Source organism: Podarcis pityusensis (genome assembly GCF_964106645.2).
Source record: "Podarcis pityusensis genome assembly, chromosome: 2".
NCBI classification, from domain to species: Eukaryota; Metazoa; Chordata; class Lepidosauria; order Squamata; family Lacertidae; genus Podarcis; species Podarcis pityusensis.
The window spans coordinates 97,536,459-97,550,091 of NC_138029.1; the positions used below are offsets into that span (position 1 = coordinate 97,536,459).

The 13,633-nt window shown below is 41.2% G+C and overlaps 1 protein-coding gene across 13 annotated transcripts in view; it reads left to right on the forward strand.

The window, feature by feature from the left end:
* FOXP1 (forkhead box P1) overlaps positions 1-13,633 on the forward strand; it is a 539,690-nt gene that overhangs the window by 69,311 nt on the left and 456,746 nt on the right. For all 13 annotated transcript variants that reach the window (XR_013982997.1, XM_080995718.1, XM_080995726.1 and 10 more), the window contains one exon: positions 5,856-5,980. The gene's annotated coding sequence lies outside the window, so the exon portion shown is untranslated. The remainder of the gene's footprint in view (positions 1-5,855; positions 5,981-13,633) is intronic.

Here is a 13,633-nt window from a genome sequence, read left to right on the forward strand (position 1 = left end):
TTTCTGCACCCCCCCTCCTCATTTGCTAAATGTGAAGGATAAATAATTTAATCTGGTGAAGAATGATAAATCTGGTTATCAGAGGGAGTAGACATTGTTGATAAATGACTGGGTTCCCCCCCTCCCCTCTGCAGGGTTGCCTAAATATGTGGAAACACGAGTTGTATTATACATAGAAGTGTGTAACCAAGTGGCTGTGAATGTTGCCTCTGTTGCCAGTATGTGGAAACCGTATCTCGTTAAATACTTCCTCGGTGTACTTCTTGTTTGTACTGGTAACGCTGGAAATCACATGGGAGGCAGAGGTGCTCTTTAGATGACTTTCCTGGGAGATAAAGAAAACCAGAGGGATGTGGCATGCTTGCGTTGTGTGCCAGGAATGCTGAATGTTTGGGCGGTTAGTCTTTGGTGGGGCGCTGCTGTTGTCATTGGTTCTAAACAGAGCTTGACAAGTGACAGAGCTGGGTTCATAACATACAGTAGATTAAAAGGATAAGAAACTGAAGAGAGAAAACCCGGCTACAAAAGGTTTTACTGTTAACAATAGCAAAGAGGGATCTTGAAAGGACGAGTAAAATGCTTCTTGGTCATAAAGGTAATGTGTTTGTATGTTCTGAATTGGCATTTACTTGTTTGGAAATATATTTTGACCGGCAGAGATGAGTATCTCAGGACCCATTTTTGTACCACCATTCACACAGCCCCATTGCTATTGACTGCCTGTCTCCCCAAAAGATTTTTTATAATAGGCTCCTGAGATGCAATAAGGCCTTCAGTTTGAGATCCTAAAGTGCTTCATAAATATTATTTAAACCTATTAAATACTGTTTAATCCCTGGGACCACCAGGATGGGGTGGGAAAGGAAGTCCTGCCTGATACTGTGGAGAGCTGCTGCCATTCATTGTGAGCAATAGATGGACCAACCGATCTGATTCAGCTTATTTCCCTGTGCTCCCACGTTCCTGAAAAACCAGGAGCTGTTGGAGGGTACTTCTGTACGCAGCCTTGCTTCTAGGTGTGCAGCTGATGCCTATGGACAGGAGTGCCTTTTTCCAGCTATGATAGGTGCCACTGATGAGCAAGGGTAGGGAGCCTCTGGCTCACAGACCTCATTAAGCCCTCCAGGCTATTTTGGCTAGGCTATGTTCACTTGGCCCTCAAGCATGGGTTAGGTAAACTCGCGACTGGGCCAAAAAAGGGGTCGCATGTGCTGCTGATCACTGCTTGTCTGCTTCTGCATAGCCCTTTGGAATGAGGCCCCAACTTTCAGCTGATTGTTGGGGCTTCAAAGCACAATGCAGTGCTCTCTGCAAACAACAATGATCAACTGATAGTTGCAGCCTAAACAACTGAAGCCCCAACAGTGAGCTGGAATTAGGTGCACCAAGGAGTTCCCCTTCAGGAACTTCCAAGGAAGCTGGAGGAATCACATTCTCTGCAGATAGGAAAATAATCCTTTTTAAGGAACGTTTCCCCCCTCTGAAGAGACCTCAAAGGGCCTCCCTGTTGTAACAACAACAACAGCTGATAATCAGATCAGTGGTTACAGAGAATCTCTATGACAGTTGTTAGTAGTCTGACCTTACATCATGAAATTTAAGAGAACTATATGTTTTCTTACTTCATCTTCGCATTGTTACCTTTTGAGCACTGATGACTTACCAAGAAGTGAGGGAAGGCTTTGACCTATCTTACTCAGGCCTAGTGATAGTTGGTTAGATGCATTCCTGAATTGTTCGGAAAGGATCACCATTAAGAAAACTGGAGTGTAGTGGTACCTCGAGTTACAAACACCTCGGGTTACAGACTCCGCTAACCTGGAAGTAGTACCTCGGGTTAAGAACTTTACTTCAGGATGAGAACAGAAATCGCATGCTGGCAGCAGTGGGAGGCCCCATTAGCTAAAGTGGTACCTCAGGTTAAGAACGGTTTCAGGTTAAGAACGGACCTCCAGAACGAATTAAGTTCGTAACCAGAGGTACCACTGTATGGTAATTAAAAATGTAAAAATGGCCTGTAGCAATGCATGCACTTTTTTTCACTCAAAACTAAACATGGAGGGCTCATTCCAGATTGGGACAACAGTGTACAGGGAGAGGAGGTTTACTGCTTTCCTCCCCTGCCACAACCCTTACTCCCCCTAACGCATATCCTATGGGGCAAATTCCAGGAGTAAAAAAAGTGTCCCACCAATAACCGTGGGATTTTAATTTTTTTTAAGCTATTGGGAACAGTGGAAGTCAAGTTTTCAAAGAGTTGTGGAAGCTCTGCCTCTCTCCTCCTCCCCCCACATGCCCCCCACCTACCCACTATATGCTGCAACCCAATCCATATAATTGCAGCATTTAATTTTGAGTAAGAAAAAAGAACATATATGTAGGCTTCAGGCTATGTTTTAAACTCCATGCCAGAGGTCTTTCCCAGTCTTGCTATCTGACATCCTTTAATTGGAGATGCCATGGATTGAACGGGGGCTTTCTGCACGTATCACATAAGATATTGTGACATTCCCTACTCATTGTGTTCAGTATAATGCTGGAGAAAAGTCTTAACATGCCCATAACCCACATTTGCACCCATGCAAATGTCTTCCCAGTACTGGAGTCAGCTGTGGCTGACTTGGCATAATCCCAAAATTGTGAAAGTCCCTCCACAAAAAGGTTCAACTGGCACCTTCACTGTACAGTTTTGGGTGAATGCTGAATACTTTCCTCTTTACCCTGGCCTTTGACACCGGAGATGTGTGTTTTCAGTGCCGACCCTGTTCTTGTTCTTGCGATTTAATTTAACAGTTTTTAGTACTGAATTTTAAATTGTAACTCGCACTGGGACCTATTGGGCAGATAATAAATATGACAGTAACAATAATAACATTTATAATAACATGACAGTGCAAATGTTCCCTTGTTGAGGTAATGCTAACACTCTCAAAATTGCTTTTCCCCCCTTCCTGCCTTTGTCCAATACCATTTGTACTTTCTGTTTCTTAAAAGAAAATAAGGGGAAGGGAAGTATATTGTGCCACTTCATGCAATGCTACATAACCTGTTTGGAAAAACAGAATCCCGTTACCTTGTGGGACCCAAGAATATGAGATCCTTGGCTTTGTTTACTTTCAATTCCAAGCTATTATTTTTTGAAATACTTTCAGGTTCTCCCAGAAGGACCCGGTTCATGATATAAACCACTTTTACCTCTTCTTTATTTCCAAGAAATCATTGTGTCAAGTTTCCAATAAGCAATAGGCAGCAGTGTTGAGAAGATTAAGCTCCTATATCGCTTCATTCATAACTTCCCCAAACAGCTCATTTATCAAAGGGCCGTGTCACAAATGACATGGGCATTCACTAAAATTAAACTTGTTTGGATTAAAATATATGACTTAACATTTAACTTCACTTAAAGATATATGAGCGAGGTGCAGGGTTGTTGTTTTTTGTTTTGTTTTTTAAACTGCAAGTTGTACTGAATTCTAGCAAAGAAGAACAAAATGTTTTCTTTTGTTTTGTTGCTTGGTGGTAGGACTGTTTTGTAAACAACCTGATGCCTTGGCCTTGGGGACCTTGCAGCTGCTCCGTTCAGGTTCCCTGTAGACATTTTGACAAAGTGGGGATTGTTGAAGAAGGAAAGTAAACAAGAAAATAAGAGTATATTTGATCATCTCCTAACCTGTTTGAACACACACCAGTTGTTTTTAAGGGCTGATTCCCAGACATGCACTTAAAATCTGACTGGGGGCAGGGGGCAGGTTCCACCTGCTCCACGCAGAACAGTTGTTGTTTTGAACAGACTCTCAGAATTAACAAGCTGAATATTACCTACCGTGTGTGCATGCATCCTCAAATATGTAAATCAGAAAGTGTGATGGTGTCATCTTTTCCCCAATGATATGAAACTTTGATAATACCCTGTTTCCAATCCCTTTGAGGAAGGACTATCTAATTTGATTACTTTTGTTGTCCTTGCACTTGTTTTTATTTCAACATGTGCATATGTACGCTGATCCCCTTAGACTGCAAAATGTTTTTCAACTGGAGAGGCCTCATTTTACGCACATGTGGATAGCAGCAGTGCTATCCTAACATGTTGTTTACACATGTCCATGTTAATAGTAATGTTCAAACAAACATTTCTTGTAGAGATGAGTATTTAAGAGCAGTAGAGCCTAAAATGTTTTAGCTTCACCTTTGATCACCACTTGATAACCCCTCTTTAATAAAATGCAGCAGCTGTCCTTGAGTCCATGGTCTATATGATAAAATACGTGGGCTCCATGTGCTTTCGGTTCTTTCCTTGGACATGGATTTTTGGGAAACAACTGTAAAATGGACATTAGAGTGACACTGAGTTGGGAGGGACTGCTGGATTGTCTAATCCCAACTTTTTTGTAAACAGCTTAGAGGCTTTATTGCAATCAAGCAGTACATAAATAGATTTTAAAAACTGCAACTGCCTGCCTTTAAAAATATGCTCGTTGAAAAGCAGCTTGCTGCAAGTCTTAAAAAAAGATTAGAAGCCTTGTTTGTGCCTCAACTTCCCGCTGTTATTATTTAGATTTATTGGTCATTTTTGTTACCAGGGTTTCCAAGCGGCTTATATTTAAAAACATAAACATAAATGTATTGTGGTCCTCTGTCCTCCAGTGTCTGAACTGTATGTAATTTGTAGTCATGGCTATCCTATGCTCTGCCAGAAAGGTGCTTTTTTAAAAAACAGTGGTAAGATGAACGAACCTTTGTTCCTTCTTGCTAGCATGTTTGGTGATGTGGTTTTGTAAACACACTGTGAACATGTAGTCATGGCTTCCTTTCATGCATACTGTTGTGTACTTACAAACAAGTACCTGCTTCGTCTTTTATGGTGTTTACTGCTGCAAACTTCAATGTGTATGTGAGCTTCCTTAAAATGAAAGAACATGGGTGCTGGGCCTTCTGCCCTCCAACTCTTCCATTCATTTCAATAACCAAACTCTTTTCCTTGCGGCATTGTTAACATATAGGCCAAATTAGCTGCAAGCAAACATTTCCACTCACAGATAGGAAACTATCTGAATAGGGCTGCAACATTTAGTCAATTAAAAGTAGAGTAATGGATTTAAATGTTACGAATTTTTGTTATAATAGCAGATTTCACAAAAAATTACTAAAAACAAATATTTTCAAGTCAGTTGCTTAGAAAAATGTGAGTGGCAGATCCAGCACGATCTTAGAGGAAACATTACTCCTTTCCTTTCTTATAGGAGGGAATTCTAAGATGGAAACAAAAGCAGGAGAGGGCTGTTGCTCTCATGTCCTATTTGTGGGCTTCTCATTGGTTGGGCTACTGTGGGAAACAGGACACCAGACTAGATAGGCCTTTGGCAGCAGAGCTCCCCTAATGTTCTTACCAATAGAGCCTGTAATATACCGGTATGTGCCGTATAAAAGCAAAGAATGAGAATGTGTTGAATATGACTTCAAACAATCCCCTCACACCGAAAACTGCATGTTAAGGAGAAGGGGGCAGGCGTCCATCCAAGAAAAAAAGACTTTGGCAACCCCACCTGCCGTTTAACCCATTGTGCTTTGACTATACACGATTTGGGATTAAGGCGTGATCCCCATAATGTAGCCCCTGTGTAAGTTGTGAGCTTACTGTAGTGGTAAATTTACTGTTTAACAAAGAAACATATTGAAACTAGAATACATTTTGATGAAGTTTTAGGCAGTGGTTCTGTTTATAACAGCAAAAAAATGACTGTTAGATAAAATTACATACTGCGACAATTTCCCCCCTTCCTTCATCGGTGATGCTTCTTGTAAAAGGAACCAATCCACCAAGCATTCTTCTGATCTAGAGTTTTTTCCTGTTACAGCATGCTGTGAATCACTTACCTGAGTGAATCTGGCTTCTGAATACGCTGGAAATGAAAAGGGGTCAATCCCTTCCAAAACTTCATCAGCCATGAACGAAAATGCATAATAACCACAACTAAAACTGGTAAGTCAATAATGTAAATGTAAGTAGTCTCAGTAATTTAAAACTCAGTTCCTAAGAACTCACAGAGACGCTTAAAAATGAGCCCAAAACTTTCCCCCCTTCCACTTTTGTCATTAATAGTGTTTATTTTGTTAATCATCTCAAACATTGGTCTTCCATTAGCAGGTTGGGACCTCCTACTGGTTCCAAGCTCATCTAAGGTGGGTTGCAACAGCAGCACAACCTCATAATAATATATGGTAAAAAAGAGAGAAATTGAGGTGGCTCCCAGGTTGGAAAAGGTTGGAAACTACTGATCTAGAACATTGTTGGTATTATAACAGTGATAAAAGAGCTGGTGTAGTGTTATTGCTAAGAATGTGAGCTGTGAATCAAGTTCCTTTAAACCACATGACTGTAGATTTCCTGCTTGGCAGGGGGTTGGACTCGATGGCCCTTGTGGTCTCTTCCAACTCTATGATTCTATGATTCTAGATAAGTCATCTTCCTTGAATAGCCCCATGTGCAAACTAAACTACTTTATAGGTTTGTGAAGATTGCAGAGAATTCAAACATCATGCTCAACCATGGTTTAACATGATGGGAACAATCTGCTGTTAGCCTTAGCCTTTCATTCCCGCTTTCTGCTGTTTGGCCATAAGTAAGAGTTTGGAAGCTTCCACTTTGAGTTAAACACAGCTTTCCATGTCTTCTGGTTCTAAAGCTTGTTATTGTTAGCTATGATTACTTTAAACTAGCCAGCTGCTGAAATCATAATTTAAAGTTGGCTTCTTTTAAATAACCATAGTTAAAGTTAACCGCAGTCCATTGGTCGGTACCACATTACAAATTGCGGTTAACCAAAGGAGGAAGAGGAAGCTTTCAAACTCTTCTTTGTGAGGACAGGAGAACCCAAGGGTCTCTACAGTTTGTTCGTATTGTGTTAACCCAAGGTTTAGCGTGCTATTTCAGTGCAGCCAGTATATTGGAAACTCTTTGAACACTGAAAATGTGCTAAATAGATAATGAATGTAGTAATTGTGACAAAATATAGCCGCAACTCAGTAATTTATAGACGGTTCCCAGTACATTTCATTTTATTAAACTATTTAGAATAAAAATAGTTTCATAATGAAAGTTGATAATGTTTTTTGACATGTAAAGTCAGCACAGAAAGATCTAAGGCTTATTGGGAATCGGTTGATCAGCAGTGCTGTGGATGCCTCGCTTGTAATAGTAACTTAAAATGAATGTACAGTGGTACCTCGGGTTACATACGGTTCAGGTTAAATACGCTTCAGGTTACAGACTCCGTTAACCCAGAAATATTACCTCGGGTTAAGAACTTTGCTTCAGGATAAGAACAGAAATCCTGCAGCGGCGGCGCAGCGGTAGCAGGAGGCCCCATTAGCTAAAGTGGTGCTTCAGGTTAAGAACAGTTTCAGGTTAAGAGCAGACCTCCGGAATGAATTAAGTACTTAACCCGAGGTACCACTGTATAGGAGCTTCAGTATCTTATACTTTGGGTCCCAAAATAGACAATACACACAGAATATTCATCATTTTAGTATACTTCTGTCCTACTGACAAAATGATGTCATTGACCATAGATTGATAGAATCAGGGGCGCCAGCAGGGGAGGGCCAGGGCCCCCCTGCTGAAATTTTCAAGAAGGGGGATGGGCCCCCTCAATATCTGGGGGGACATGCATATGCCATGTGTGCATACCGTGTGACATGATCAAGTCACTCACACATATCCTGCTACTTCCACTCACAACTGCCTCTGTCCCCCTCAGTAGGGAGTCACCTACCACCACCATATCTCTCTTCCTTCTCTGGGGAGTGGCAGGAATTGTTCTGTAGAATTACTTTGTTGTAGTTACTTTTGCTCCATAATCTGCCTGGTGCAGATATAATACTCCCTGATCACCTCACCATGGCTAAACTATCAGGAAAACTCCAGCAGCTCATACGTTCCTTATTTCATTTTGCAAACATGCTGGTGATTAGTCGTGTGTGATTGGTACTGCCAGACCTCTGAATTACTAGCTTAGGTCTAAAGCAATTCCATCATTCATATTATAATTATTTTGGCCTACCTTTTTATTTATCAGATATTTTGCACTGGAAGAAATACAATTATTCTTTAGTCAGAAGAATGAAAATTGAGCTCAGTTTTTGGTTTTTAGATTAAACAGAAAAGAAAGGATTTTCAACTAGGAGTTTGCTTAAAGTATATGGAATCCCCCCCCCCAACTTCCTTTTAAATAATAACTTTGCATTGCTGGCATGTAATCAATAACCCTCTTTGCCTATTATAAATCCACTTTCATTCAAAAATAAAATTAACACATATTTTAAAGGGGCTGTGCTTTTATTTTCCAGGAGTCACCCTGCCATTAAACATGGATTATCACATGTTTTACTGGCTGACACAGTAAACAGTTTAATAGATCGATTTCGCTAAGTTCACATGCAAGTATGTTTACGTGGAAGTTATACATAAATTCCAAGTGTTTATACTTAAATCTTTATTTGTTAAACCATCATATTGAGAAATAAAAGTATGCAGCTTTGCAATCCACTATATACACCCAGATTCAGTGAGAAGGATTTTTATGTATTCTCCTCAGATCTCAAAAAATATATCAGCATTGTTCATTTGTTTAGCAGCATAAAGGGGAATCTTGCTTTGCAAGAATATCTCTTAAGACTGGGGCTGGTGCTAAGGATCCCCCCCTGCCCCATTTTAATGTAGTTGCACACAATTTTTTAAACATGAAGATGGCAAAAGCTTTCCCTGTGTTTGTAAACATTCGCTTAATAACCCAAAATAATAGGAAAGCTCCACAGTTTTATCCTGCAGAACATCGGAAGAGGCCTGGGTGTTACTCTGATACAAACGTGGTATGATGAAAATCTGAATGATGCATTTGGCTGCCCCACTCCTTGCTCCATTTTGGTGTCCTTTGGCAAATTGTCAACTTATTTTGTGTCAAAACTATTGGCTCTTTGCTTAATATTCTTATGATTTAACTTATGTGTGACTATCTCTACAAACAGAGAATGTGTCCTAAAATGGCGTCAAAAGCAAAGATGTAGATCCTTAGTTCTGGCTCCAGAATGCAAACTCTGATCCCTTTGATGCCAGTATTGGATGGCAGGCAACTGCTATAACTTTGTCCTGCACTTTGACAGCAATCCAAGTAAACTTCGTTCTATCTTCTTTTTCCTCTTCTTCATGAAACTTTTTCGGGGGGGGGGGGGAATGCAATTTAAGCAATTTAATATATACTGCCTAATGTATTTTATAAGCCTTGTGTGCTCAGTCCTAGCTATTTTGGTTTTCCTCCTAACACAATGAACCAAATATTGGGGGAAAATGCCGCTCTTTGCTGCCATCATAAAGGACGGCTAGATTTCATAAACAGTTATGGATGTTGGCAGGTGCCTATCATACTGTATAACATCCTGTACAGCACATGAAGACGGTGTCAACTTACATTTTATCTCTGAAGTAGTTTCAAAGCATTTATTTGCTTTCTCTTGAGTCCTTAACCTAATTCAAGTAACATAATTGGCTGAATATTTTTCCACATAACTAATTGGCTAGTTGCCAGTGTGGAAACCATTGTCTGACTTGATGATGATCAGAAATTAACATGACATTTGCGTGGTGGTAATGGAATATATTAGTAATGTAATTCTCGACTGTAAAAAAGAGTCCATCATTTCCCCTAACCTATGATCAGCAGGATGGGCTGAAAGAATGATGAAACGTTCCCAGCAGGCAGATCCCAACACTGGCTAGCCAATCTCTGTGTCAAATTTTGTTTTAAATTCTTCAGACAAAGCTGTAATGCTTACCAATTAATTACCACAAATGTCAATTAAAAATCTACCAAATAATGCAGTAAGATTAAAATTCAATTAAAAGAATTACATTTAACAAGGGGGGATATAACATTATTTTAATGAATTCTGCTGAAGGTGACAGATTATATAGATATGTTTGTGCGCTGTAGGTGGATTAGGATTCACTGGGCAGTGTGAACTCCGTAACTTCATACATATATTAATTGTGAGAATTATTTCCACCACAGTCATGTCCTTAAGGAGTTGAGAGCCTCAAAATATCACATGCCACAAAGCTAAGGGGACCTTTTGTATTGTTCCAATACTGCTTTGTCACATGTAGAAAGGCATTTTTTATCTTTGTTTTGTTTCTCTATAGCCTTCTCCCAACAAATGTATTTACAGTATTTTTCAGTAGTTGCATCTGTGAAATTGAGTTCGTCAGTTAGGGCGGCGGGAACTCTTCTCATTAACAGTTGTCCTATCTCCCATTTCACTCACCCTTCATTCATCTCCCAAAGTAACCAATTATTTTCCATTTGTTCTGCAAGGCTCCTAATGGGATTGTGCTATACCAAGGGCAGGCAAAATAAGGACTACGAGTCGTATCTCTACCAGATGACTTTTTTTTACCAGGTTGCAAGAGGAAAAAAAGCTTTGATGGGCTTGCCACAGTTTGCCAGTCTTGTGTTGTCTCCCATGATTTTTTTATTTAACTGAAGTAACCTTGCTAAAAACAAGCATGGATCCAGGTATATCTTGCAGGTGTCCAGGGCGCCACCTGTATACAAGACTGTGCAAGGCTTACAGCCCAATCCTCACAACACCACAAATAAGTGCTGTGGCTGGGATCCAGCAGCCACTTGGTCCAGTATACCGAACGAAGTCACTGCCTTGCGTGCAAGTTATAGTAAGAGGCAGCATGGAGCTGAGGCATAAGGTGACTCTGCATTGTGGAAGTGATGCAGAAACAAGTATAGATGTGATGGTTACCTGTGCACCACCTTCTAGTGGCATTGTAGTTACTGTACCTACCTCAGCACAAAGTGTTAAATATGTAATTTCAAGGTTGAAATGGTATGGGGTTGCACTGCACAGTTGGACGAACTCACCCTTGTTTCCTCGCATAGGATGCTAGAGTCCTTATGCATGCTGAACCCTGTGACATGCATATGGAACTCCTGCCCCATGACCAGTGCTTTCTCTGCCAATTTCTCTGCACACGCATCTCCTGGAGCATGTATGATACTATTTCCAACTATTCATTCAGTAAAGAAGCCTGCTTGGCTGGCAGTCCTGAGTGTACACTTCTGGATTGGAACGCTAATGCATACCCTCCCCAGGAATCACTTTATGTAAGACTATTGCTGTGCTGTTACAAAAGAGCAATATTTGCATTTGGATGTAACAGAGAGCTAATTTTAAACGGTACTTTAATGGAATGGTTTTGTAAAGCATTTTTCATGCTTTCTGCAGATGGTTGTCTGCAGCAGGTAGCAGGGTGGATAGAATATTTTTAAGTGCATTGTTTGCTGAATACAGTGAGCAAAAGTTTTTTGAGCTGAAAGCAAAATGTTCTCAACAGGTTCTGCAGTTTTAGATGTGCACAAGTTCTCTTTAGAGAGAAAAAAGGGGCGTTACAGGTCTGCAACAGATAACGGCTCTGAATTTCCACACAGCGCAGAGCGTTTTAAGAAGAAACACGTCTGCTTATTTGTACATTTACCATCTCTTTATCAAACGTGGTTGGTTTTCACACTGCTGTATCTGAAAAGGTACAGAAGGAGAAGCGGGGGAGCATCTGCTTATTGCTACCAACAGGTAGTTCTACAGCACATTTCGCTTTTTGTCAAGTGCTGGTAGAATTAAACTTCTAGGAGTCAACTGTTCCGCTTTCTGTACCTGATTGCTGATGACTGCGTCTTCATACCAACAGTCAGTAAAGCAAGAGAAGGAGAGAGGGTGAACTTTTACAGAAGGCACTGAATGGCAAGGAACATGAGAATCGAAAGAAGTACCCTCTTGTTAAATAAGTTATAACGCTAGCTTCATTCTGTTTTGCTCAGGGCATTTACGTTTTTCTTCTCCATTTGAGCAGCCACGACTGTCCTCAGGAACAATGGTGCAACCAGGACTGGGCCTTGGAGTTGAAGTGTAGGGCCTGTAAATGACCACCAAGATGTTGAGGGCAGTAGCAAAGAGGCGCCATCTCAGTGCATGGGCATGCGGAAGCCCACCAGGGCTGACTCTAGCTGCCGCAGCAGCCTTTCTCTCCCCTACTCCCCAGTATTCAGGGCTATTTCCCCCCAGCCAGAACTTAACTCCAGCACCTCTCAGTCTATATGAATTGCCCCTCAAGAGCTCCAGTCCCTGTGGAAGGCTCTGCCTTTTGGAAGCTAAGCCTGTTTCAAAAAAAGTGCCAAAAAATGAGAAAGCAATTTTCCAGGAGTTTTGAGTTTTTACCTCAACCTTGTTTTGTGGATTTGATCCTTTTGGAAAACTGCTGTTCTGAAGCACTGGCAGAGGAAGAGGAGTGCGGGGGGAGCGCGACCCCAGTGGGGTGTCATCACTGCTGCCCCCCATCCACTCTGGGCACCACACCCCCTCAGGCGGTGCACCACAATCCTAGGACACGCGCCAGCCCCGCTCCCGCCTGCTCTCCGCCCCCTGGTGCCAGAGTATGAAGCTCCGCCACTGTTCTGAAGACGAGCTGGTTTCAGAGGGTTATACTTTCTGTCAGTCCCAGATAACATGTTTTAGTAATGCTCATTTTGTCCATTTACTCTGAACGCTGGCTCGCAGCCAAATTTAGTGCCATTGAAATAACTGGGAACCAACCGCCTTAACCCATAGCATTGCTGCTTAACCGGGTGGTAGACTGGGCTTTTAGAAAGATATTTTCCAAATTAAGAAAAGGAGAACTCAATTTCTGGCTGTTTTATATAGGCTGCTTTTGGGCTTTCAGTACTCAGAACTGCCCTTTTTAATCCAAGTTATATGCTCTCAGAAGTAGGTCTTGAAGAGCTTTGTAACCAGGAAAGCATGGGTCATAAATGTGTAATGTTCATACAGGGCCACATTCATTGAATCAATGCATAGGTTTCCACTGCTACCCTCCATTAATACTCCCTTCCTACAAAGCCCCTAAGAATTACTTAAAATCTCAATGCATGAGGAAATAGTTAGCTGTGGACTATTTGCCAGCAAAATCTCCTTTGTGAATTCTGACTCTAATGTCCTGGATGTTCTTTGCACAGGAACATTAAATGGTCTTCAAACAGATGAGAGGGTTTTTAAACTGTCCAGCAGTCATAGGCACTTGCCATATAGCATTCAAGTATAAATGTCTCATCAGTGCTACTTCTGAAGCCAGATATCCTACAAATTTGCGATCTGATGTTTCATAAGCTGAGAATATGGGCCCATGCTTTGAATTAGAAGGTGATAACCTTTTCCACAAGATTTCAACATACCCTTGCCTTTTTGGCATCCATTCCAGATTCGCAAAGTCAATCCTCTTTTAAAAGGGGCACTTAGATCATTAGTGCATCACAGCAACGGAGACAGCTGCAGAGGCCTGGTGATATTTGACTCAACTTGGGGGTGGGGTGGGTGTGCTGGAACCAGGTGGATCTTGCTTGTGGATTTTGGTGAGTATTTTTTTTTAATGCAGAGTTTGTTGTACTTCTTTGCAGATTTTCTTTGATTTTGGTAGCAGTCCTCGTTATATGTCTTATGGGTGTGATCTAACATTGCACCAGTGGATGCAATGGAATTCTCCTTCCTCCCCTCTCCACTGCAGTCCCCCATGTCCCTA